The sequence below is a fragment of the Podarcis muralis genome, chromosome 8 (genome assembly GCF_964188315.1).
Source record: "Podarcis muralis chromosome 8, rPodMur119.hap1.1, whole genome shotgun sequence".
NCBI lineage: Eukaryota > Metazoa > Chordata > Lepidosauria > Squamata > Lacertidae > Podarcis > Podarcis muralis.
The window spans coordinates 60,630,196-60,656,194 of record NC_135662.1 but is presented as its reverse complement, the minus strand read 5'-3'; the positions used below and the strand labels follow the sequence as shown (position 1 = coordinate 60,656,194).

The 25,999-nt window shown below is 41.6% G+C and overlaps 2 long non-coding RNA genes across 3 annotated transcripts; one reads left to right on the top strand and one right to left on the bottom strand.

Moving 5' to 3' along the window:
- Positions 1 to 843: 843 nt before the first annotated feature.
- Positions 844 to 25,995, bottom strand: LOC114600878 (uncharacterized). The gene is made up of 3 exons (XR_003707683.2): positions 25,866 to 25,995; positions 3,670 to 3,723; positions 844 to 1,425 (listed from the first exon to the last, which is right to left on the bottom strand). It is a non-coding gene; the product is annotated as an uncharacterized LOC114600878 (long non-coding RNA).
- LOC114600879 (uncharacterized) lies at positions 4,046 to 16,093 on the top strand. 2 transcript variants are annotated; one of them, XR_013394008.1, is made up of 3 exons: positions 4,046 to 5,433; positions 10,529 to 10,604; positions 13,198 to 16,093. It is a non-coding gene; the product is annotated as an uncharacterized LOC114600879 (long non-coding RNA). The 2 variants fall into 2 exon arrangements; XR_003707684.2 differs by lacking the exon at positions 4,046 to 5,433 and having other exon boundaries at positions 6,473 to 10,604; positions 13,198 to 13,389; positions 15,221 to 16,093.
- Positions 25,996 to 25,999: the final 4 nt, after the last annotated feature.

Here is a 25,999-nt window from a genome sequence, read left to right as displayed (position 1 = left end):
CATGCTTTGCCATATTAAATTGACTTTGAGGACCAAAAACTACATGTCCCTTCCTTGCTTTCCAAAGATACAGTTCTTCAAATACCTAGAGAAGGCAGGAAAACAAAGGAAGACAAGAAGGGAAAAACACATCCCCCTGCACATAAATTATTTCAGTGGTTAATGAGAAAAGAGTCTTCTAATGAAGCCCTCATCCGTGAAGATTGGAAAACAAACTTCAATGCATCCTCTTAGGTTCACAGCAAAATACGAACCTGTCACAAGGTAGAGAAATAGGTCGCGTGGAAGTTAATGGAAAACCATGAATGGAATACATTGTGTCACAATGCATCATCCCAATTAAGAGATTATAGTTAGAATTCTATTTACAGTGATTAATGTGCTTGATTGAATTGTGGGGTGTTGGTTTTGTTTTCTTATTTGTTTGAGTCGTTTCTGAAACTAGGATTGCTAACTCTAGAACTAAACATTTCTGGTACGGAGGGAAAGCTTGATGGATCTGATAATGGAGACATTGGGAAGAGTCCCATGAGAGTGAAGCCAAGAGTTTGTTATACTAAATGGGTACAACTAAAAAAAACCCCAGAGGTGGTGGAGAATCTGGCATTGCACCTCAAAAAATGTTACAGCAGGTGATTGGCAGGTGGGTGTCTCCACAAATCTGTTGCACGGTTACAAGACTCCAAAATAGACTTTATTCACTCTCTACAAGTTGGAGGGAGACTTTCTGAAGCAGGCGGCAGCTTCTGCTCATGGAAGCTCCAGGTATCTGACATAGAATCCCCACTTCAGACAGTTGTCTGCGCAACTCATTGGAGACAGAAACAGCAATGCAAGGGAGACAAAACTAGCTCACTAATCCCTGCTCTCCACATTCACATATTGTATTTCCAAATTTGTTTTCACACCAGATGTTTTGGACTACAACTCAACTGGCTGGGGCTGATGAGAACTGTAGTCCCAAAAATCTGGAAGGCACCAGGCTGGTGAAGGGCTGAGCTGGAGACTTTAGGTAGAAAGATGGCATAGTTTAAATGAAAGAGACCTGATCTGGAGAATGAGTCAGACATCTCACACTTGCCTTAGAATCACAGTGATGAATTTTTCCAGTGATACAACTCCTAGGTTCAGAAAAGGCAACAACTTTGTTCACCTGAGACGCACTTTCAACAATTTCTAACTGATTCAAGCAGAATTCTGTTGAAGGTTATGCAAAATTCACTTGAAGGTCAGCAAGACAGATCTGCATTTTTTAACTTTTTGTTTTTATTTTTTAAAGTATAAGAATAATTGTTAAATAACACCCACACACCCACACCAAAGTGACATATTTTAATATGTTTTATATCATTCTACATTAATTGATACAAAATTGCTTGCTTTCTTGTTTTGCAAATTGATGGAATCCCAGGTTTCCTCACAGACCTTAAAATACAAAAATACAAAATTACCGTAACCGTAAACTAATTTCCGTCATGGATATTCATTTTTTTAAAAAAAATCTGGTTCTCTGTCCTGCTTTGCAATGTACATGAGCTATTACAATGAATAAAACACAACAAACATCTTAAACGGCCATTCCATATCTGATGGCACCCACAGTTTGTTACCACCTGGCAATGATAGGACAGATGCTGTCTCACAGCAGTGATGTTATCTGTTTGCATCAGCCAATAGAGGCCATGCTTGCATCCATGCAACCCAGGGGAGTATCTGCCACCATTTCTCATGTCAAGTGCAGCTTTGGATGAGGCCCTGAGCTTGTTTATGAATTCCTAGTACATTCTTTTGACAAACCTTCCCTGTCACAAGCTGGAAAAAGTATGTGCTAAATGCCCCTCTAAAGTGCCTCCAAATGGATTTTCAACTCTGTTAATATTTTAGTACCCTTTACAATACACATCATTAAATGTGTGCACTTTGTAAAACTATGAATAAGAGTGTGTATAACTCCATGCATTTCATACTAAATGTAACTGATTTTTTTCTACACCGCAGAAGTAGTGGTCTGTTACTCGAAACAGCCACTCCTCTGGAGGGATGCTCAGCACAGTCCATATATCTTAGTTTCTTCCTTGCAAATGGAAACTATCATAGCGTAGATGATGCTCGCCCCCCCCCCCCTTAAGCACACTCTCTCAAAATAATTCATCCTTGGGGTGTATTGTACTACGTGCTATCCTTAAATGAGCACCTGGATGATAGATGATTTGAAGGTAATTTGTTTTATACTGTATTGTATTGTTATTTAACCTGTTAGCTTTCTTGTGTTTCCTTAGAAAATAACATGGAAAACAAAACAAAAAAGTTATACAATAAATAGAATAACAATGATAACAGGCAGGGTTATGTTTGAAATGTTTCACAATAAATGAGAACTGAGTTAGAGCAGGAACTCTTTGCTTTAGCTTTGAGACTTTGGGGGGTGGTTGTTGACACAGTGGTGCTCAACCCACACTATGGTAAAACGGTAAGTGTTCCTACTGACTTCTGAGGGTAGTTCTTTCTTCCATTCAAAATTCAGAATTTAAAATTCACTTCAAGCATCCCCACCCCCACCCCACTGCTGAGGCCAACCATGAAGAAGAGTGAAATCCTATATTCTTTAAAGACAAATATTTCAGTTTGATAAAGTTAATTGTAGCTGCTGCTTCTTTGCCTCCTGTCATGAGGAATTTCTGTCAGGAGGTGATTATATAGATGTGAAAAAAGAGATATACAGATGACCTGTATCATTGGAGAATGCAGCATCAGCATCGGAAGATCGTCATTTTTTTGGCTGGTCATAGGGGGACTGACAGAGCATCCAAGTGGAAAGGTTTCTAAGATAGTGTCTCTTCTTCAGCAGAGCACAAGGAGATGATAATAAGCTGATTGGATGCAATATACTCCCCACTGAAAAAAAGTCCAACTACTGCTATAGAGCAGAATGGATATGGATTGCTTCCAGTATCTCTTTACTTGGTCAGCAAAGAAATGATTGTTCAAATTTTGTCAGTGGACCTATGGTGCAACTCTTTTTGTGTGTGTGTACAATGTAGCTGTACAAAGGTACCAAGGCAGTGGTGGGGAGAGAGAAGGAGAGAGCACGTTTAAGTAGAAAAACAAACCACTGAAATACTGACATAGCAGTTCAAGAGATCTGCCCTGCAGCAAATAAGATGAGTGTTTAATGAAAGCTAAGATCCAGCTTAAATATAATTAACGCGTTAGTAAGTGGAGAGAAATCATGTCAGCTCCTTGTTCGCATCTATCATAGTTAAGAATAACTTTAGCAATGGCCACTCCAAATCTTTTGTGCTATTGTATTTTATTTGGAACAGTATTTTAAAAAACACAAAAACCCGCATGTAATGAATTCCTTTAATTCTTATTAAAGGGGGAGTGCCCTGTATCACAAGCAGTGGCTGTGGCTATCGGTTCCTGCATTTAAGGTACAAATATTTAGGAGGATGGGAAAATCAGATACCATGAAGTATCCTATTAATTTGAACCAGCTCTGCTGTCTAGTGTTAAAGTTCCTCAGAAAGACTCATAACGTGTCATAAAGATGTATAGGTATCCTCTTCTTAATAAGATGGAAAATAGCAAGGGACTGGAAGTCCAAGGTTACATGATACAGAGATGGTTTACCATGATTTGGCAACCAGGCTTGGCAGAAAAGCTTACCTGTCAGAGCAGACTGGCAATTGTAATTCTTGAAACATGGTTTCCCGTTCTTACCTATGTCAATGGAAAAACATCACAATTTACTTATTTATTTTACTAAATTTCTATACCAGCCTTCATCCAAAGATCACAGGGTGGTTTACAGCATAGAAATACAAAATAAGAACACAAAATGCACCACCACCACCACAACAACAGTAACAGTAACCAATAATTGTTTGTACCACAAAAACATTTAAAGTCCATAGGTTGTTTAATCAGCCAAAGGCATGGTTATAAAGGAACACTTTTGCCTGGCAACTCACAAATCTCACACATCTCTTTCTGGAGGGATTTATTTACCTGAGCAGTTAGAAATGGGTTTTTTAATTATCTGTAGCAATTAATGATCACATACACTCATTCACATAAATTGCAAATTCTACTTGTTAATGTTTAAAATTGTCATTGAGCATTTATCATTGATGAGCAAAATAAGCAATATAAACATTTATAAAAAAAATCAAATAAGGAAGCAAAACCAAACTAAACATCCACAGCCACCATTTTAAGATAGACCTGCTGGTGGATGGATTGAGTGGTATCCCATGTACAGTGCCCCTCCCTCAAAAAAGTCACCTGTTCTCCATATTTTCATTTTCGTTTTGTTAAGATCAATATTATAATTTATGTTTTGTCTACATTTCCCCTCTTTCCCCTCTCCCTTCATCCCATGAACATGATCTGCTTCTATTGAGAAACCTCTGCCACATTTTTGTCATTTAAAACTGTATTCACTGCCCTCAGTTCAGGACAGGGCGAGGCAGGAATAAATCTGAATTATTATTTAACTGTTCGATGTATTAATGAATGGTGCACTATTGCCACTTATATTTGTTTCCTAGGAAACCAGCTTGAAAAGTACTATTTGCCTAACATCAGGAGGTGCTGGGTTTGCTATGTGCATGAAACAAAAACATGGTATGAAAGAAAATCAAAATTTACAATTTAGCTTGAAAAAAAGAAAGAAGGAAATTATAGTGATCAAAGCATGTGTACTGAAATACAATTTTTCTTGGAAGAGCACTTGAGATTTGATTATCTTAAAACATGATAAAGGGTCTTTGTGTGACCTCAAAACTGAATGCTAATTATGATTTTTAAAAACCTGATTTATAGATAAATAAGATCAACCATATTTTTTCCCCCACAAAGCAATTATGACTCTGTTCACTAGATGAAAGCTAGTATAATTACAGACCATTCTAAAAAAATTACAGTTTCTTCAGTGTGTTTGGCTCTTGGTAGAATGGCATTATGTAAAGCTATCCAATACTGCTTGGTAATAGCAACCCATGAAGAATCTGCTTCCCTGTCTAATGCATTGCATAGCCATGTTTGGAAAAACCAGCCACAACCCTTCTCCAGAAAATCAATACTGTGTGGGCTTATTTCCTTGAGTGTAATAATTGCTGCAGACCCCAGGCTGTTGTGCTGACCACTTTGAAAGATTCACAATGATCAGCTCTACATTTCTATTCATTAGCCACAAACGTAACAGTATGCCAGGCCAATAAAGGCCACAATTACTCAGGCATCAATCCACAAAGCTTTTCTTGAAGAAAGATAAAAGTCAATAAGAAAAGTTAACTGTGGGTGTGTGGCAACAGGGTGTATACTGAATGACTGGCTAAAAAACATGGTTTTATTTTCCAAGAAAGTTACAGGAGCTGGATAGGTGTTCTTGATCTCCGAAGCCTTTTAAATGCAAAACTGCCAACACTGGTGAGTAAAGAACTAAGAAAAAACTGAAATAGCACATGTCACAATTTTGGACTGCAGTATCCAATTGAAAGCTGCCATTTAAGGAACAGGAACTACCGTAAGTGTGGATAGTGGGAGACGTGGAGCCAGTTTAGCCTCTGTATCATTGTGATGCTTTGCCTTACTTTCTTAGCATTGCTTACCCAGTACACAGCAGTGTTCAATTTGTGGCCAGCCTGTAGCTGTTGAGCTCTATTAATTGGTGACCCAACTCCTGTGTTTGAAGCCTGAACCAAGTTGCATGTTCTGAACATGCAAAGTTGTGATGTTATATTGCATTCCAGACTATCCTCTGGGTTCTCATGGAAATGTTTGCATAGTTACTTTGCAGGGATGGGGACACACATCTCTCAGTAATCACCAAGATGAGTGACACCAGCATCACACTACAGGTGCAAGGCTCTCCATTCCTCCTGAATACGCAAACTGTTGAGTGCTTTGTATACTAATAGTGACCCCTTGAACTTGGCTAGGTTCAAGGGTTCTATTCTACGTAACTGTATAGATAAATTTAAAAAAATTAAAAATGCAGTAACAAAAAAGTTGGTAAAATGTCAAAAACATACAGTAAGCAAAAAGATAATGTGCATTATTCCTTCACTTTCATGATTTCTAAGTCCATCTTTATTTTTCAAGCTCCTGGTGATGCATTTCATATTTGTGGGTACCACTAATTTCTCCAAAATAGCATTGCAAGAAGGTGGTATTTAATATGAACACAAGCTTGATATCTGCTATGTTTATGGAATGGAGCTACTGAAAGCATTAAAAAAGGTAAAGGGACCCCTGACTGTTAGGTCCAGTCACGGACGACTCTGGGGTTGTGGCGCTCATCTTGGTTTACTGGCCAAGGGAGCCGGCGTACAGCATGACTAAGCCGCTTTTGGCAAACCAGAGCACCGCACGGAAACGCCGTTTACCTTCCCGCCGGAGCGGTTCCTATTTATCTACTTGCACTTTGACATGCTTTCGAACTGCTAGGTTGGCAGGATCAGGGACCGAGCAATGGGAGCTCACCCCGTCACGGGGATTCGAACTGCCGACCTTCTGATTGGCAAGCCCTAGGCTCTGTGGTTTAGACCACAGCGCCCCCCATGTCCCCAGCGCCACCCGTGTCCCACTGAAAGCATTTAAGAGGCACCAGTAAAGACCTTTGAGGTGCCATGGTGCCACCACCATAGAGTCTCTTGACTTGACAGTCCAAATGGTTAAGTAACCCAAAGAACAATCACATCTACAGCATAGTTATGTCTACTATGGGGCAAACAATTGTACCCAGCTAAAGCACAATATTTTAAATATTTGCAAGTGCTGAGGGACTATGTAGTGTATGACAATAGAGGCAATGATGATGATGATATAGAAAGGGTCCAATATGAAGATCCAAATGTATGTTTTTATATGAAATATTTGGGGCCCATGTCCAATTATCATCTAATAGGTGGTACAGAAGCATGTCATCCATGGGAGCTCATAGTAGAAACTAAAATAGCTAAGTGCACCAAAATACATAAATGAAAATAGCATCTTGCAGAAAACATTTCATCCACCTACATGAAACTATGTTTTACCTGAACTCCATTCATAAGCAGATAGCCCATGATCGAAATACAGTTTTCCAGAAGAGTTATAACCCCAGCCTCATGTTCAAACGGATTACTTCACGCACCTTTGACATGAAGGCATTAATGAGATGAAAAGGAAAATTATCTCACTACTCCATCAATTACTACAGGTGCCTGTAGTCTGCTAAGTGCCTTTTACCTTCTTCGCAGTATGATCAAGTCTATTTGAAAAATCACATTAGGTTAAAATTGAGCTGCATTAATAACATGTTAATGCGCCCTTGAAATGTTTACCCAGGATTTTAAGAGCAAAAAGTAGAAGCTCTAAAATACCATGAAGGCAGCTTATTTTTTTTTAAAAACGATCTCCAGTTCTATCATGAATGAACCTCACTTCATGTATTTAACCTAGACACAACATTTTATGCCATAATAAATCTGATACCAGCTAAATCTGATATTTTTAGTGATCATAGCAAAAATAAAGTACTAATACATCTACCATTAATCCAGAATGCGGCAGCTAGACTGGTGACTGGGAGTGGTCGCCGAGACCATATAACACCGGTCCTGAAAAGACCTACATTAGCTCCCAGTACATGTCTGAGCACAATTCAAAGTGCTGGTGCTGACCTTTAAAGCCCTAAACGGCCTCGGCCCAGTGTACCTGAAGGAACGTCTCCATCGTTCTGCTCGGACACTGAGGTCCAGCGCCGAGGGCCTTCTGGCGGTTCCCTCACTGTGAGAAATGAGGTTACAGGGAACTAGATAGAGGGCCTTTTAGGTAGTGGTGCCCGTCCTGTGGAACACCCTCCTACCAGATGTCAAGGAAATAAACAACTATCTGACTTTTAGAAGATATCTGAAGGCAACCCTGTTTAAGGAAGTTTTTAATGTTTGGTGTTTTATCCTGTTTTTAATATTCTGTTGGAAGCCACCCAGAATGGCTGGGGAGGTCTGGCCAGATGGGCGGGGTATAAGTAATAAATCAATCATCTACATCATCATCATCATCATCATCTCACATTCTCCAGCAATGCAGAGCTCTACAGCCTATGTACCAAGGGTGGGAAATCTGTGACCCTCCAGATGTTTCTGGACTCCGGCTTCAACCAGCTCCAGTCAAAAGGGCAGATGGTTTGGGAAGATGAGACATGTAACATCTTGGGGGCTACAGGTGTCCCAACCTCTTCTATATACAAACCTTGGTATCTGAGCCCCATGGTTCCCCAAAGGCACATATGCCATTAGGGAGGGGGTTGAAAATAAAACTGTTGATATCATAACACTATCAAACAGTTCTATGATGCCAGCACACTTGGATCACTGTGTAAAGCTCTGGTTGCCTCACTCAGAAAGGTTATTGCAGAGCTGGAAAAGGTTAAGAAAATGCAACCAACTCTTGTGGCTTTTTAGTTTAGAAAGAAGGTGAACATAGGGTAGTGGTGGTGATAGAGGTTTATAATATTATGCATAGTGTGGAGAAAGTAGTTAAGGAGAAGTGCTTGGGGCCAACCAATGAAGTGGATGTTGGTAGATCATGGATAGGCAAACCTCTTCGCAAACACTCTACCAAAAGATGTAGCGATGGCTACCAACTCGGATGGCTTTAAGAGAGGATTAGGCAAATTTGAGGTGGGTAAGGCTATCAATATCAACAACCTCAGATATGCAGATGACACAACCTTGATGGCAGAAAGTGAGGAGGAATTAAAGAACCTTTTATTGAGGGTGAAAGAGGAGAGCGCAAAATATGGTCCGAAGCTCAACATCAAAAACACGAAGATCATGGCCACTGGGCCCATCACCTCCTGGCAAATAGAAGGGGAAGAAATGGAGGCAGTGAGAGATTTTACTTTCTTGGGCTCCATGATCACTGCAGATGGTGACAGCAGCCACGAAATTAAAAGACGCCTGCTTCTTGGGAGGAAAGCAATGACGAACCTAGAGAGCATCTTAAAAAGTAGAGACATCACCTTGCCAACAAAGGTCCGTATAGTAAAAGCTATGGTTTTCCCAGTAGTGATGTATGGAAGTGAGAGCTGGACCATAAAGAAGGCTGATTGCCGAAGAATTGATGCTTTTGAATTATGGTGCTGGAGGAGACTCTTGAGAGTCCCATGGACTGCAAGAAGATCAAACCTATCCATTCTGAAGGAAATCAGCCCTGAGTGCTCACTGGAAGGACAGATTGTGAAGCTGAGGCTCCAATACTTTGGTCACCTCATGAGAAGAGAAGACTCCCTGGAAAAGACCCTGATGTTGGGAAAGATGGAGGGCACAAGGAGAAGGGGACGACAGAGGACGAGATGGTTGGATAGTGTTCTTGAAGCTACCAGCATGAGTTTGACCAAACTGCGGGAGGCAGTGGAAGACAGGAGTGCCTGGCGTGCTCTTGGTCCATGGGGTCACGAAGAGTTGGACACGACTAAACGACTAAACAACAACAACAACAACAAGGCTATCAATAACGACTAGTCATGTTGTTCTACCTCCACCGTCTGAGGCAGTATGCCTCTGTATACCAGTTGCTGAGAACTGCAGATGAGGAGAGCACTGTTGCTTTTTGATCTTGCTTGTAAGCTTTTCACAAATGTTTGGTTGGCTGCTGTGAGAGCAGACTGCTGGACTTGATGGGCCTTTCGCCTGATCCAACATGCTAAACTCACATCAGTCAGAGGTGCCAGCTTCTCAAGATGATTGAGGGGGCCCAATGCGACGTTCTGAGGTCGCATGTGCGAGAAGCCAGGGGGCGGAGCCAAACGCCTTCTGAACTTTGAGGGGGTCTGCCCCCTAAAAACAACAACTGGGGGCCCCAAAGTGCCTCAGCCTCCAGGAACTGGCACCTGTCAGGCATAGGCTGCTTAGAGAAGGGGACAAATTATATTTGATTTGGAGGAACAGATTACTTATTTATTGGAAAGTATTTCCTAACTGCCCTTCGTTAAAATATTCTAGGGCTGTGTACAAAAATGTCAATAGAACTAATCTCAAAACATATATTTTAAAACTAATAAAAACACAACAAAATACAAGATGACAAGAAGCAAATAAAAACCTGAAAATGTAAAAAATAAAAATAAAAATTGGAATATGCAGAAATTCCGAACACGCCTTGGGAAAGAGGATGATCTTCACCCGGCATTCAATTTCCCCATACTTCCTAATGCCCTTGTGCTTCCTTGGGGAATGGTGATAAGCTGCATCCACAAACCATCATCAGACAAGTGCTGCCCCTAGGCATGCCTTTGTAAAGGGCTGAAAACTGTTATATGACTGAACAATCTTCCTTTGTTATGGAGACTGGCCTAGATAGCTAGTTCCTCAATGGGAGTTAATGGTCAGGAAATAGTTGAGATATCTTGCTATGAGCACTTTAAATGGGGGGAGGCTTGGAAGAAGCTACATCCCTTGACTCCCCCTCCCTGCATATAAAGGGAAGGGGCTGGTGTTAGAGGGTTTTGGTTAGTTTTTTATTTTCTATTTTGCAGAGAGACAGGAGAGCCTGATCTGAAGGCAAAAAGCAGCTGGAGCTGAAGATGCCTTTCCTCTTTCTTGAGATCTGAGGTGAGATAACAGATTGTATGCCTGGCAAGAGTGCATATGCACACATAGGCCCTAGTTGTATGTTTGTAGATTGACAAAAAATAAAATAAAATGCTATCAGTCTCTTCCAATGCTGGGAAATCAAGGAAAAGCTCATAGCTGTCAACCATCCCTTATTTGGCGGCAAACTCCTTTATTCCAGCGCCGTGTCTCGCTGCTGTACCTTATTGATGATGTCTCTTAAATTTCCCGGGTTTCAAAGGAAGCAGCTCCTCTCGGTCCCTCCCTGCCGGCCAGGGAGGCTCCAACTGTGTTGCTTGGCTGCGTTGCTCACCCAATAAGGAGTCTAAGAATGACTGGAGGGGTGGAGCTTGCATGCCTTGTGCCTGGCCACATTGCCTGGGGACTCCCCTTTGCTCAGCGCTTCCCAGCGGAGAAGTGACGGTGGTTTTCCTTGCTGCATTCCCTTTGCTGGGTTGCTGCGCTGTGGGGACCACTGCTTGAGGCTTTGTTTGACTGCTGGCTGGGCTCTTCCTTTGGCTTGGAGGGGCTCAGAAGTTGAACATACCTGTGCTCGGAATCGGATGGATACGTCATCGACGGCCCACTCACTCTTGCCGGGGAAAAGGTCTTTTTGGAGCGGGGGCACATGGTGGGGGGGGGAGGAAAGGAGTTGGTTGAGTACAATGGCAGGTGGAGATCTTGTGTGGGGGGGTTGGATTTGTTTTGGAGGCTCCTTCGATTGACTGTTATGGGGGAAAGGAAAGGAGCTGGTTGACTAAAATCCCTTATTTTCAAATCTGTAAGTTGACAGCTATGGAAAAGCTGCCCTGGAATTTTTCACTGCTTGGAGAATTGGGAAGCACCAAACCGTATCCTAGGCAATGACAGCACAATCCTATGCATGTCTACTCAGAAGCAAGTCCTATTGCTATGTACTGGAAACATTTGGGTTATTGCTTTAAATGCATAACTTTTAAGCAGATGGGGGGGAAAGAGATTTTTACTTTTTGCATAATAAAGAGTAACAAGGTTGGTGCGAGGGGTTGCTTGCAAAATGTGACATTTCCATTGATGTAACCCATAGCATAAACTTTTTCACAAAGATCTAACACCTTTGTTGTAGTTTTTTTTTAAACACAACTCCTGCCGCTAGGTGTACTGCCAAGCAGAACACATCTGTTATAGCGCTGAATGTGCTGTGTTGATCTCCTATTGATTAACATGTCATTGATTTAAGTCCAATGATGGTTGAATGAGTAAGAGCTGCACAGCAGGTATGAGAAAAGCCAGGCTTTCATCTACACCAGTGTAGCTGAGCAGCTCCTGGGCCTTTTGCAGCCTTCAGGGTTTTTCCCATCTGTCCAGCCTGCTTGTTTGTCTTTTCTCCATGCTTTTTCCCATGAGAAAAGGCAGTTCAGTAGTAAACAGAGGAAGAAGCTGCCTTGTACCAGGTCAGATCATTGGTCCATCTAACTTAGCATTGTCAAAACCGACATGCAGCAGCTCTTCAGCTTTCAGGCAAGAGCCTTTTTCCAGCCCTGCCTAGAGATACCATGGATGTAACTGGGACTGTTTTTTTTTTTTTGCATGCAAAGAATGAGCTCTACAACTGAGCTAATATTCCTCTTGAAAGAAATCCTGTGGCTGAATATTGTGCCATTTCCTGTGGGGTACTGATCAGTTTTTCTTTAAATACAAATGAGAGAGAGAGAGAGAGAGAGAGAGAGAGAGAGAGAGAGAGAATTTGAACCTTGCAGACAGGGCAAGAACTTGACACCTGGTAGAAGTCTCTTTGCCTCAGAAAAACCGACCCATAGTTACCCTACCTGTGAAATTGACACGTTTGGATCAGTCTTCACTTCAACCTGGACAAATGTCAACTTTGCAATAAAGTTGTTGTTCCCATGTGTTTGATTTCCATATTTCCACTTTTGGACAGCTGCATTAACACAGGTTGCCCAAATCACATGGCTGCTCCCCACATCAGTATCAACCACCTCTGAGCAGGTAGAACAACTGCTGGAAGTAGTGATGTGAACCATCACTCATGTGATAAGGAACTCCAGATGTTTATAACACACAATGAAGTAGCAGAAAAGGTAATGGCTGAGCGAGACTGAGCGTTCCGTACTATGCATGCTTATTTAGGAGTAACTCCACTATGGGTCAAAGCTGGGGAACTCTGGCCTTCTAGGTGACTCCAATTCACCTCATGAGCCCCAGCCAGCATGTTCAATGGGATGATGGAGTTGTTGTCCATGGAGGCCACGGGTTCCTCCTCTCTGCTGTAGATGATGCCAGTCTACTCACAAACATATCAGTAAGTAATTTATAGTTACATTATTCCCGCCGTGCACATTGATAGGCTCAGCTAACTACTGAATTGGGGACCAGTTGTTCCCTAGTCACAATAGTTTTTATTTGGCCCCGGAAGGGAAGAGATCGTCTAGAAAGAACAAAGATTGAAAGGAGATGATTCCCTAATCTATAGCACAAGTTTAGAATTTTAACCATTTAAGGAACAGCCTAGACATCAGCTAAAGTGACGTCAGATTTCAGTTTATATTCACCATTGTTATAAAGGGGGCACATTGTAGCTATGCAGGTACAGTCTGAAAAACCCGCAGGATGAGGACAAATTAAAAGTCAAGTCTTCAATCAGTACACCATTTCCCTTTTTGGCCTCCATGTTTAATTTATATCAGCCAAGGATAGCCTAAGTTTGTCTACTGAAATGTCATTTGCACTCTTTACAAACCTTTGAATTTGTTCAAGAAGGTGAAGAGAAGATTAAATATCAAAGGTGGGTAAAAGGTTGAATGGCTTGAAAGGTTGAATGACAGTGTTTCCTAGGAGGTGGTGTGTGTGTGTGTGTGTGTGTGTGTGTGTGTGTGAGAGAGAGAGAGAGAGAGAGAGAGAGAGAGAGAGAGAGAGAGAGAGAGAGAATGTGAGTGAAAGTAAATTGGCTTGCAGGACAGGCCTCAGTATGAAGCAAAGTGAATCAATTGGTTCAGAAAGCAGGTTCCAGAGAGGGTGCTGTTTTCCTCCTCCAGAGTTGGATTTGTTTTAATTTTTAATTTCAAGTGCATTGGCAGAAATCCACAAGACCAACATTGGTGAGGGCAGTATTCTGGGCAATGTGGTCAGTTGTCCTACTTTGCAGAAGGCAGCCCTCTCTCCATTAGAAGAGCTGTCAGAGGACAGTCTTGTATTTGGAGGGGTGCATTATTGGAAGGGCTACCCAGTCCAAGTCCATTTTAAAGATGAAATCATGGCAAGGGAAAGCAGGCACTTCAAAGTTGCCACTCAGCACCTGGACAACAGAGTGATTTGGCCTACATGCTACGTGGGTGGTGCTGTGGTTTAAACCACCAACCAGAAGGTCAGCATTTCTAATTTGTGCGATGGGGTGAGCTCCCATTGCTTTGTCCTAGCTCCTGCCAACCTAGCAGTTTGAAAGCATACCAGCACGAGTAGATAAATAGGTACCGCTGCGGCAGGAAGGTGAATGGAGTTGTGTGCCAGAAGTGGTTTAGTCATGCTGGCCACAACCCGGAAAAGCTGTATGAGGACAAACGCCGGCTCCCTCTGCCTGAAAGCAGAGATGAGCACCGCACCCCATTCAATGGGAATTAACTGTCCAGGGGTCTTTTACCTTATCTTTAACTTTACATGCTACAATCGTCTCCACTATGATGAAATGTCATATTTCTACTTTAAATGATAGCAATTATTTATTGATCTGCAATTCTGCAAATATGACCTTTTGTCTTTTGGAGATGCCTTAGTGGCCATCCTTGAATGAAATCTCCCAGTCAAAGTACCTTCCAGCCTAAGTACCTGGAATATAGGAATGACCTCAACAACTGATAGTCCCCACTGGTGTACCTTCTAGTTGCTCATGCCAGGTCATTGAGAACAAGGGAGCAACTGGAGGAGAAATCTGAAGAAGAGTCCTGGGAGAATTAATTTTTGACTATTGAGTCAGACCATTGCTCAGCTAATTCAGTGTTGTCCAATCTGATTGGCAGAGGAATTCCAAAGGACTCCTTCCAAGTCTGAAAAGGTCATGAGAAGGGAGGGAGGAAACAATAATTATAACATTTGTAATTGTTCCCCCCACCCTAGAACTCAGGAGATTACCCCTTTTTATTTTCGTAACCATTTAATGACGTATGTTTTCACAATCGAGCCCAGTCCTTTCCTCTCCTCTTGGACTTTCTCTTCCTCTGCTGAATTCCCCTTCTTAGATTAGAGAGATGCAGCACAATGTTGCATGGAAAAAACTGTCTTGCATGCGGGAGGCGGGGGGAACAAGCCCTTTAAAAATTAAACTTTTCCTTACTGAAAGTGCATAACACATGAGGCGTTATTTTAAAAATACCTAGCTGAAAATGTGTTGAATTCTGGGTGTGAAACTGTTAATTAGTGAGAACTGGAATGCACATGGAGAAGTTACATTATTGGGAGAGATTCAAAAGCAGATAGTGGGTGGCTGGGTCCATATTAGGTGCATGCGGGGAATTAAACCACCTTCTGCATGCCTTCTACTTGCCTAAAGAAACTGTACAGAATGGCGGACACTGTGTTGTAGGTAACACGTTAACATTTCTCCTTCCACATTTTCTTTCTAGCTTTTAACAGGAGAGTGGGAAGAAAGAGGACGGAAAGAGGTCCTGCCCCTTCAACTGTGGAGGCTAGGGAGGGGGAGGCAGGTCTGCTGGCTCATTGTCCTGCCCCTTCCATGGGTTGGAGAAATTCCCTAGCGAAGAGGTTGAATGCTGACCAGCCAGAAGGGAAGGCTAGACAGGTGGAGGAGCAAACTGAGGGGCTGACCTTCGTTCCACCACCAAGAATACAGCACTGCCTCTGCTTTAGGGAACAGACCCAGGTCCCTTGGAGAAAATCACACCTTCAAGTAAACCAGTCTCTTAGGGGGAGTGTCACAAGTGAGCGAGCTACATCTTGCCTTTAATAGATGGTGGGAGGGACATATCCATTGGTCAAAACATCTTTGCAGCTTTCATCCAGTCTCTGACTCTTGATACGGTTCTTGAACTCACTAGCTACCCCTTTCATGCTTTGCACCTATAGCCTGACCCTGCACCATACCTAGCCTTGAATAAACTTTTCTTCCTACTCACACAGAAGAGCCTCAGTCATGGTGTTTGGGGCAGGAGCCGGGATGGACATTAAAGTAGTTATATATAAAAAAAGTGTAATCTAATATTAAATTTTGAAATGTTCACGGCATGTCCCAGTTTCTCACAACAGAGAACAGTTATATCTGCCATTAAAATATTGGCAAACTAAGCAACAATATCGGGAGGCGGGTGGTGCTGTGGGTTAAACTACAGAGCCTAGGACTTGCCGATCAGAAGGGCGGCGGTTCGAATCCCCACGACGGGGTGAGTTCCCGTTGCTCAGTCCCTGCTCCTGCCAACCTAGCAGTTTGAAAGCATGTCAAAGTGCAAGTAGATAAATAGGTACTACTCCGGCGGGAAGGTAAATGGTGTTTCCGTGCGCTGCTCTGGTTCGCCAGAAGTGGCTTAGTCATGCTGGCCACATGAATCATAGAATAGAATCATAGAATCATAGAGTTGGAAGAGACCACAAGGGCCATCGAGTCCAACCCCCTGCCAAGCAGGAAACACCATCAGAGCACTCCTGACATATGACCCAGAAGCTGTACGCCGGCTCCCTCGGCCAATAAAGTGAGATGAGCGCCGCAACCCCAGAGTTGGCCATGACTGGACCTAATGGTCAGGGGTCCCTTTACCTTTACCTTTTTAAGCAACAATATAAACCTTATATAGTATTAGAACGAGTCTGATATATTTGGAGAGTGCAATACTCAGCAGAGGATGGCTCAGTTGGTAGAGCAGGAGACTCTTAATTTCAGGGTCATGGGTTCATGCCCCATATTGGGTTAGATTCCTGCATTGCAGGGGGCTGGACTAGATGATCCTTGTGGTCCCTTCCAACTCTATGATACTATGAATAACATAACACAGGATAAAACTCTTATCAGTCAAGCTAGTTGGGCAACATGTTGGGCAAACTAGCTCCATCTGAGGAAATTATATATTTTTTCTTATTGGAGGTTTAGACTTGGGGAATTTTTTTTAAAAGTCTGTCATGAAATGATGCTCTGTCTCATGGGAAAGGTATCCTTGGCACACACAGAGATCTTGATTGTTAGTAAAACAATTCTTTGAAGAGATTGTAACTGGAGGGTCAAATGAAACCTTTTCCAGACAAATTCTGGCTGGCAAAAGCTGCTGTGTTTATTTTGAATTTGATCCAGCAGTGCTTAAGAAGTAAGCACTGTTTATTAGCAAGATGTTTCAAACCAGATCTATTTCAGCTTTTAATACAAGTAATATGGATATTTGGCAAAATGTCAAGATGTATGAACCCAAATCAAAAGGTGTTCAAAGCAGAAGAAAAAGAAACTTGTTTCAGATTTACATTTGAAGCTGAATTTATCAAATTTGTACTTTCGCAAATAATAGAGAACCAAAACCATACTTTGAAATCCATACTTCCATCAGATTTTGCAATGCAGTTCTCCAATTAACCAATGTTTACAAAAAAGTACATATTAAGTAAAAGTGTACATAAAAATTAACATATTCATGAAAATAATATGTAAAAATGTGTCTGTTAGCTAAAGCTGTGTAGAAAAATGAGTTTATTAGGAGAAATTCACACTAAAATGCTGGTGAATTTTCATAAGGATAAAAAAAAAGAAAATTCACAAATTGCGCAGAAATGTATAGAATCAAATTTAAGATGGAAAAAATTAGAAACCGAATGAATCAAAATTGACAGATCCTTCCATCCCTAGTAGCAATAGAGAGATCTATTCCCCACAGATCGCATACAGAGTGCATTATGGAAAGAGAATTCTCATGTTCCATAAATTATTGTTCTTCGTTGCATGGATTTCTAATGATCACGTTTCACTCAGAACCCTAATTACAAGTGACTGATATGGCTAACCTTTAGCTTCAATTAAACATGGATGTATGTGAAGGAAAAGGTACGCCAGGATGGCCAAATGGCTGACTGTCCTGACCTCAAGACACATTAGGCAGTATGTCCATCCTGTCAGCTAAATCCCTGTCCAACTCACACTCCATGTAAATTGATCTTTATTAACTTGACCACCAAAAAAACTCAGAAATGCTGATGATCAATATTTAGCTGTAGAAAAAGGGTGAACCTGGCTGAGATCAAAGAGATGGCATATGGATGAGGTTGCAAGGCCAGAGCCTTCAGGCTACAACTCAGCAGTAAAAAACAAGATCAGAGAGAGGGTTTTTTTCCTCAGGAGAAATTATTTAACGGCATTAGATATTCGGCTTAGGGACAAACAACATGATAATAGATACTAAGGCTTGATTAGTTGCTAAAGGATCAACAATGGGAAAACTAAAGCAGTTCTAAATACAGAGGACAATATAACAAAAGTGACATTTCAACTTTTTAAAATTTTGAGATCCATCTTGTCCGATACTATACTGTCTATGCTGATTAGCCAAAGCTCTCCGTGGTCTCAAGACATAGGCTTTTCCTGAAATTATTTTAAGTGACTGTGCCAGTAACTGCACCCTTGACTGTATGCATCTAAAGCATGCACATTTCAATGAAACTATGGGACCTCCTTTTGGCAGCATCTAGCTGAAGCATAGAGGAGGCCTTTGTTTATAAGCTCAGTAGCATTCATGAGCTGGTTGCCAAAGGTAATCTAAGGACATGGTGGAATGATGAACCTGAAACTAGAGTACTTGGACTGACATAAGCAACTGTTATAAAACTGCTGTGAGCATTCATATAAATAAAAATGTGTGGATTGGGTTCAGATATTGCAGGGTTCTTAAATAAAATCAATGAAGTGCTGAAAACAATTAACTGAGAACCAAAAACTATTCTGGCGAAGATTAATGTGAAGCAAATCAAAGTGCAAGCAGTAGAAAACTGATAAATTTTCTGAACTAATATATTTCTTACCTACATTTTTATTTAACGTAGCTGTGTTTAAAAATAGTTTTTTACCACCTCTGTGTGGGCTTTTGCCATAATTGTAGCACACGATCCTTATTTCTTAAGGGGGGGGAAATCACAGGAACAAAAGATTCCCTTGAGAATACTGTCAAGCTTGAGTTCTGGAAGTATTTCAGCTGCCCAGTATCCACACATTATTTCCACCAGGAATTTGATCCTAATCCTCAGTTCAACTACTGCAGCATAAGCAGAGGATCAAGTTCAGTAGCTGAAGTGGTATCTTATGGAAGCTAAGTAGGGTAGAATGATAAAAATCAGATTCCAGTTACTTCTGAAAGCTCATTCTGTTCTCCCTTGTTCCATGCTAATTTCCCAATATACTGCCTTAAGTTGAATGGGGCTGCTCTTTTAACCAGTAGAAAGTCGCAGAAAGCACTAGCTTTTTCTTTTTTCATCACCCTCTTCGCTGCTGAAGCATAGAAGAGCTTTAAAAACACTATTAGCATATATGCAGCATTTAATTGCACAAATGAAGACTTTAGCAGAGCCCTTTCCAGCTGCCACTTCCTGATGGGGAAAAGCTGCCCAGGGGGTCTTTTCCTCAAGTGCCCAGTAATTTCAAAGGAATACTAATTAAAAGAAGTTAGAGTCAAGTGTTTAAAAAACATATATTTATTGGGAAAGTGAACATTTACCATACATAACCAGTACTCATCTCCTCACCTCTCATTTGGCTCCCTGAGTCCCGACTTAAATGGGTTACATAATACTGTTTAAAGCTCCCCACCTCCTTCAGCAAGACACTTTCAAGAGGGTCATTTGCCATGTAAAGAAAGGGCACATGATGAGATGCTATCTTGCTCAATTTCCTCTCCATTTCACAAGCAGCAGCTAATGAAGCAGACCGTGAGCCCAGAAACAAAGAGAGATGAAGGTTGACAGCAGCCAATAATAATAATCATTTCCCCTTCCTCTCTTCCCTCCACGCACCCCCTGGGCTCTCCCCAAATCTGTTCCAGGAGGTTAGGGAAAATCTTAGAACAGATTTATTTATTTTTGTTGTGCTGGTGGGTAGAAGAGAATGTTCCCTTGTGCAAGCAGAAATCCTTGCACCGATGGAACATTCACTTTAGCACTGAGCACCATGTTTGGGTCTTAGGATGCCTTTGTAAAATTTACAAGTGGATAAGTTAAGTAAGCAGAGAACTGGACACACATAAGTAGTCTTAGGGTGGCTGTGGACTGACAACTAGGGCTGCCCAGTTGCTCTTTTAAAAGCCATAAGAGTAGCGCTCTAGAGATTAGCACCTGTGGAGATTGTACTACTGTTGCATTCTGTCAGAGGGAGTGTGTGTGTGTGTGTGTGTCAGATTTTTTTAATGTTCTGAAAAGAAAGACGAACAGGGAAAACAGGAGGACAATCTGACTCTTGCTTGCTAGACTGAATAAAATGTACCCAGGGGCTAAGAACCAAAGCTTAAACTGTAGGCCCCCTGAGGCAAACATATTTCATGTCACATGGGCATGCCCAACTGTCAGGACCTTTTGGGAATCTGTTCTGACAGAAATATGGTCTCCCAAGAGATCCTGTGATAACACTAATTGTATAGCTGAAGAACATTACATTATCTGAATAGGATTGTTTGTACTCAAAAAAGTAGAACAATCAAAGTGTTCCATATAAATTCTGATGAACTATTAGATTCTTATGTGGGTTTGTAAGTAAATATGATTATTTTATCTATGAATCCATTATATATTTATTTGATTAGAATAATCTCTATAATTGATGGGATTCACTTAATGAATCCTGTCAGCAGAAGCCGGGACAAGGTCTTCTTGTGAGGTCCAGTGCCGAGGACCTTCTGGCGGTTCCCTTGCTGCGAGAAGCCAAGTTACAGGGAACCAGGCAGAGGGCCTTCTCGGTAGTGGCACCCTCCCACTAGATGTCCAAGAGAAAAACAACTACCAGATTTTAAAAGACATCTGAAGGCAGCCCTGTTTAGGGAAGCTTTTAATGTTTAATAGGTTATTGTATTTTAATATTCTGTTGGAAGCCGCCCCGAGTGGCTGGGGAAACTCAGCCAGATGGGTGGGGTATAAATATAATAATAATAATAATAATATAATAATAATAATAATAATAATTCTGAGACTACAGTGAGACAATCTCCCCTTTCCTCCCTCTTTGTGCCCCTCACAATTGTGTGTGTGTGTGTGTGTGTGTGTGTGTGTGTGTCAGGGGAACTCCCAGAACAGCATGCAAGGTTAGGAGAGGGGTTATCATTCTGGCTGGCACTTGTGGAACAATCAGAACAGCATATATGTATATAAACACTATGGAAATTTACACCTGTGAAGAAAACGCCACTACTGTATTATACTCTTTCAACAACAAAAAGTCAGAATTTTTTGTGGTCTGAAGGAGAAACAAGCACGTGGAAAGCAAGACAATGGTTTTATCACATAATGTAAAAAGTGAATGAACAAAGCATGGATAGTATAGAACGGCATTTCTCAAGCTATTTTCTGCAGAACCCTGGAGTTCCACAAAGCAGTCCAAGTGGATCTGCAAAGAATGCAGCTGTAATGGCAGACAAGCATGCACAACGTGCGATTTCCATTGAGCTGCAGTCATGGGGATTAAACGCACCACTCAAGCCATTGTCCTGGAGATCCCTTCCCTTTCCCTCCGCCCCTCACTGTGCTTTCCAAGGGCTGTATCACTAGCGGCCAGTGGGGTGGCATTGGTTACCTGGCCTCCGAAGGCCATGTTTCATTGCTGGTTACAAGAGCGGCAGAGGTGAGGCAGATGGGAGCTTAGGATGGTGAGAGCACAGCAGCAGGGCCAATCTGATACTCCTGGCACTGTGACCACTACCTCTCCCTCTCAGCAGTTGGCAGTAATATAAAGCGCTGGAAAGCCAGGTAAGCAATGCTGCCTGACTGCACCACCCCCTACTGGGTTAAATGTGCTGTTCAAACCCTCTTCATGGGAATATATTGTCCTTCCTCTTAGCACTGGGCTGCAGCTTGATGGCAGGGGTTAAACATGCTGCTCCTTTAGGTGAAGACGTATCTTTGATATGAGCCTAGGCCTTAAAGATCACAAATATAACAAAACAAAGGCATTTTCCATCAGAGACCAGGAGACGGAAACTTTCAATAACTTTGCTGCCAGAGTTGCTGCTTTTAAAGGTTGCCACTCTCCTTTGCGGGCTCTTTCAGTGTTCAACTCCCTCCCCAATTTTCATTCAGTATTAATTTCATTAATTACTCTCACTACATAAGGTGTTTGTAATATTGTTAAATTCAGAATAAAATTGATCTGAAAACACTATTTATTTTAAATCAGCACTATGTTGTTTGGTGCCGTTAGTAGTGGGCATTTTAAAAGTTATTTTTAAAAGAATTTGTTGGAAGGGTTGCCCTGACATTTTGTTTGATGTGAAGGCTTATGCCACTGCAAAAAGTTTGAGAAGTACTTGTTGTTGTTGTTTAGTCGTTTAGTTGAGAAGTACTAGTTTACAGTAATTGCCTAGGGTGGAAATATCCCTGATCCCTGAGCAAATCAGCCCAGCTCTTCAATAGCCCCATGAATTGCTACAATAGCCAGAAACCTCTTGGCAATGTTTCCCCAGCATGCTCCAAACCCAGACCATTTTCTCACTCTATTCTCTGCATTCAAAGGGCAAAACTGTTTATTTCAGCCCTCTTTGCCACACTAGTTCGTTCCCACATTGGCAGAGCTCAAGTGTGATCTGCATTTCAAGCTGGCCTTGACTGCTCATTAATTAGCATTCCTTGCTAGTGTCTAAAAACTATGCCAAAGCTAAAGAGCTTTGTCTTGAAAGAACAAGACAGCATAGCTCATAAAACAATATGCACGTAGCATTCTTTAGAATAAGCCAAGGAGTCATGAAAGGAATTTTTTTCAAAACTGCTCTGGGGTTTGGTGCAGGAAGCTTTACTGGTGACATCATGGGAGCTGACCAATTAGTGCTGTGTCTTCTGCTTGAAACCTGAAGATTGCCCCACTCCTTTTGAGCTCAATATTGGAGTGGAAGGGTACTTTGGAACTCTGGAAGTGTCCTGACTACAGGAAAAATGTTAGACATCTCTTTGCTTTTTAAAGCTTTTAAAGTTTTCTTTTTAAAGTTTCACAACTGGGCTAGTCAGTGTGTGATTCCCACCCTCAGAATTCAGGAATCCCCATGCAGCTACTTTGTTTTGGCTTCCATGCTCTTGGAAATCTACGCCCAGAATAGTAAAGCCAGGGATTTGCCCTGTTCTCAGGGGGAAGCAGAGGCTTGGAGAGCTGGCTTTATGCTCTGTGTAAAGTGCAAGGGATCGCCTGGAGAACAACAAAACAAGAGAACAAGGTTAATGCCAAATAAATAAGGGTAACAGTCAACTAAGTCATACTCATTTTCAGTGGATTTACTTGAAATATGGCTATTTAATCAGAAAGAATTCAGTGATACAAAAGAAGAAAAACAAAAGACGAGCATTGTTACCTTTTCTTTATATCTGAGTTTAGAGAAGTGCAAGTGGCCTATAATCTCAGGCAACAATAAGCAGAATTTAGCAGAATGTGTGCACACAGATTTTGTCACAGAATCTCAATTTAAAACACACACACACACACACACACACACACACACACACACACACCTCTAGTTTTACACTGCAGCAGTATCTTGAAAATGTGAACTCTGATAGATATAAAAATATTCAGCTCACAAGGGGCTAAGGCAGATGCTTTTGGAGTCCAGTCTTCATAGCTGGCCGAAACCAAATGAAGAAATATTTAAATTGCACAATGCCCTCCGAGTGCATGATTCAGTACCAGCTCAGTGTTCTGCAGTGTTTATTAGTGAAAATCAGCAATAAGCATTACCAATTTAAATCAGGGTTTAGAAGCACATTAATTCCAAGTAATTTAAAGTCAGTTTACAGTAATTAAAACTAGGACCGCTGCCCCCCACTTCAAGCAACATGGAGCTTCGTTTTCCTTAAGATCAGGTATTTTCCTGATTCTGCTCTGCCCTCTAGTGGTTTTTGCTATTACTATACCTCTCTCCAGAGGGGCTTGCCTGTTTTATTGTGAAAGCAGATATTAGGACCAATTTACAGAACACTGTAACACTGACATTTGTGTGTCAATTAACCAGATAGTTAGATAATTAGCCACTGTCACTATTTGCCATTAATAGTCTTATTCATTATAAATTTGTCTGCTCTCCCCTTTAAAGCTATCCAAGTTGGTGGCCATCATTGCATCTTGTGGTAGTGTGCAATGTGCAGAAGTCCCTCCTATTATTTGACCTGAATTTTCCAACATTAAGGTTAACTGGGTGTCCCTGGGTTCTAGTATTATTATAAGAGGGAGAAAATTCTCTCTCTAGCCATTAGGCTTTGCATAATTGTTGAAACCTCCATCAGGTTTTCCCTCACTTGCTTTTTTTTTAAATCAAGAGCTCTAAATGTAAACTTTTCTATAGAAGAATGCTCTAGCCTCTTGATCAAGTTGGTTGTCGCTTTTCTGAATACTTGTCATCTCTACAATATTATTTTTGAAGTAAGACAACCACTTTCCATTACCTGCCCTTGCTGGCAGGGTGTAAGTGATATTTCCTATTCCCACCAGATTTCTGAGGACCAGATTCTTCCTTTGGTGGATAGATCACTTTCTCCATTAACTTGCATTAACTGCTTGGGCACATTTCACGCAGGTGTTGGTTTTTAAATTGACATTTCAAGCACTTCTCACATTGCGTGATACAAGATGCAGTACAAGTGACTTAAGACACTAATACTTTTTATTGCACTTTACAATGGCACACACTCCGGAAAGCTATTATAAACTGAGAAGATGCAACATTGTATTCCAATGTGCCACATTAGCAGCAGTTGTATTAGCAAAAAACAAAAACCCAGCACAATGCTGCCTCACAAATGAAAGGTGCTGCGGTGTGGATCATACCCTAATCCTCTGGCCTGTAATATAGGATAATAATACTGGTTTATTTCATAGGAGTAATTTAATGACTTCTGAGATAAAGCATGTAAAATAAATAAAACTTTGAACAGCTGAGGGTAGTTCATGAAAGCAGAGAATTACAGTAGTATTAGAATTATTATTGTTATACTGTGTTTATATGCCAAATATTCTTCAAAACTGTATGTTTGTGCAAACCCATATATTCCACCCTCCACGTTGATGAAGGGTATCAAATAGTCCGATACTCTCCTCTGCTATACGGGCTGGGAAACTTATGCCTGAAACCCCGGAGAGCAAGCGGCCAAAGGTATTAATACTAGGCAGTTTTCTCATCTAATCATTTCCATGGTTTCGTTTTAATCTGTCAGAGAGCTGCAACAAGAGGAATACTACAGAATATTTAGGCTAGACAGAAAAACAAAACCAGTAAACGGTATAACGCCTCCTCATCAAACGGCTCTAATTAATAGCATCTGCCACCGTTTACACCCTTCAGCCAATCCTAGCGACAGTCCTACGACGGCGGTTTTCTATGCGCGCGCCTAAAACGACTCAGTCACGCGCGCCTGTTCATTCAATTGCGATAAATACCGAGACGCTGCGGGTTTAAGTAAGACCGAGTCACGTGCTGACGTCACCGCGCGCGTGATGTGAAAGAGATTGCTCTATCTCGCCGACAGAGCTATAAAAACGGGTGAGTGACACGTAGCCTCAACTTCTGAATTCTGCACTGGTGTCTCCCCCCCCCCCCCCCTTCTCTGAGACAGAGCTGAAACGTATTACTGTATTGGGACTGGAATATTCGCATAAACAAGCAAACAAGATTTCCCACACAAACAAGAGCTGAATTTCACTGTTGTTGGTTTTTTGGTTTTTTTGGTGGGTGGATCGGAGGGAACCACCGTATGCAGTGGGGCCCCGTGAAAGCTCGTGCATTATTATTATTATTATTATTAGCAGCAATGATAATACTTCTAATATCTCTTCTATGCCACTTTATATTTTTAAGGAAAAAACCCCTCAAAGCGGTTTATATTAAAACAGCCAGGAAAAAAATTACAAAGAAAGTAAAATGTAAAGTATACGTCCATTTAGAGCAACATAACATCACTCCTGATTCTAAACTTGTCCATAGAAGGGAGGGGGGGCAATTCTCACTTCCGTCCCGGGGAAGGCGACTTCTCTGATGGAAACCCGGAAACTCCCTATCCTGACAAGGCGACGCTTCACTCTCTATTTTTCTTTCATAGATACAGTATATATACCTATGTCTATCTCTCTGCGGCGACCCGAGCGGGCCTTCGTTTCTTCCCTTTTCTCCCCGGCGAGCGGTTGGTTTGGGCGGCTCGGGTGGGCGGGGCTTCTCTTGACAGGCACAGCGCGAGGAGGAACCGCCGAC